Below are 2,347 nucleotides of genomic sequence, written 5' to 3'. Positions count from 1 at the left end.
TTTTTGTATGAAATAGATATATGAGATAGTGCATGAATAATATACAAGCAGATCTTGATACATATAAGATTCATATGTCTTCAACATATTCATCTGTGACACTCATTCTGACAACTCTTTAGTAATCTGTAATACACTCTGTTAATAATTATTTCATAGTTTATCTCAATATTTATGTTAAGTTTTTCATAAATTTTATGATCTGAAATCAGATGTGCAAAATGAAGTAATTATTTATTATAATTAAAAGAGAGTATTCTGTATTGAATTATAAATAATATAGACTGTGTAATTCACAGTAATTTCTTAAAGAGTTTGTGAATCTTTAATAGAAGTGAAAGAAGTGAAAGAAGTGAATTCAAAAGATATAACAAAGATTTAAAAAAGATAATAATTTATTTTTAATAAAGATAATAACTAATTACTGATATATATAAGAAGAATTATTATAAGAGAAAATAATCTTCTTTCTTAACTTAGTTATAATTTTAATACTAACTCAGATTGAATATTATCAATATATAAAAGTAAATAAATAATCTTGATTAATCTCTATTATATTTCTTGAAATATATCAATATTGTAAAAGAGACTATTATTAAATTATATTATCAGATGATATTATTAAAAATATATTAATATTATAAATATTAATATTGAAAAAATGTTGATACTTATATATTATAGTGATTTATGAATTATGATAGTTAAATATATATATATATATATTATTTCTGACATTGATTACAACTTGTACAATAATTTTTGAAAACTTAAAATTAATTTCAATTATTAATAATTATGAACTTATAACTAACTAATATAAAAAGAAAAAAACTTTTTCTACTTATTATCTTTCTTCTCTTTCTTATTCTTCTCATTATTCTCTATAATTTACTTCTTATTCTTATTCTTCTTCTACTTCTTCTTATCTGAGATAATAATCATCTTAAAATCTCTTTTTACTATTTTCTCAGAGAAGAATTCTCACTGCTCTCTCTCAGTTAGATTAATCTGTATTTTAAAATTCTGCATTTTCTAATCTGCTGTCTCAGATTCTATCTCAGTAATAAGCAGAATGACATGCTTAGAAAGTAGAGCTGTTTTCTCAATATTCTGAATTATGAAGTATATTTGAGATCTGAATAAAATCTTAATTCTCTTCTTCTCTGTCAGCTTCTGCTAATTAATTAGAGAATAGAAGTATTACTAAAAATTATTATCTTTTAATAAAGAAAAAACTTATCAGTTTTAACTTCTTTATCTTCTAGTTTAATATTCTCTTAATCTTCTTCTACTGTTATTTATTTACAGTAATACTCTTCTTCTCTCTCTCTCTCTTTATTTTAATCTTAAATTATTCTCAGAACTTCTTCTGATCTTAGTGCTACTATATAAGACTCTTGACTATCTTCTTTTTTAATCTCTTATAAATGATGTTATCTGCATTATTTCTATACTTAGTTCAGTTCAAATTTATCAGAAGTATTACTTAAAATTGTTATTATTCTACTCTCTTACAGAGTATCTTTAAGATACTATAATATATCTTACAATCTGTCTTCTCTTACTTAAATATCTTCTTCTTCTCTTTCTTCAATCTGTGATGATACTCACGCGCCTTGATAATCTGCAGAATCACAGAATATTTAAAGAGAAATGACATAATTAATTTCAGTAAGTGTTAAAGAGAGATAAAGATAGAAGAGATAATCAGAAATAATATAATAATAGTAATAATAATAATAATAATAATAATAATAATAATAATAATAATAATAGTGATGATGATAATGATAATAATAATAATAATAATAATTATTAGTATTATTATTCTTCAATTATAGATGTATGTAGTCAGAGACTATGATATCTATCAGAGAACTAAAAGTTCTCAGAGTTTTTCCTATATCTATAAAGTTAACTATTATACCTTCACCAATTTCAGATATACAAAATCAGAAAATTCTAGCTCAGAATGCAAAAACTGTTTATAAATTACAGGATTTTAACATCTTGTGATACTTTGAAATCATTTGGATAATATCATGGTAAAAGAAAAGAGGACACAGGCGTAAAGATAGACATATTAAATAGATAGATAGAAAAGAATAGAAAGGGAAAAAGTAAAGGTAAAGGAAAGAGAGACTATAATAAAATAAATTGTTAAAAGATAGGATATAGCTGTTTTAACAGACTATATCTGATTGATTTTTCTCTCTTCATATTCAGATATTTCTGAATTCAGGCATTTTTCTTATAACTGCTTAAGTTTCTGGATAGAAAAGTCTATTAGGATTTAATTTCTGGTCTCAGTGAGAATAAGAATCTTATATTTAATTAATTA

Source organism: Blastomyces gilchristii, assembly GCF_000003855.2.
Source record: "Blastomyces gilchristii SLH14081 genomic scaffold supercont1.44, whole genome shotgun sequence".
NCBI classification, from domain to species: domain Eukaryota; kingdom Fungi; phylum Ascomycota; class Eurotiomycetes; order Onygenales; family Ajellomycetaceae; genus Blastomyces; species Blastomyces gilchristii.
Note: the sequence above shows the minus strand (reverse complement) of the source record.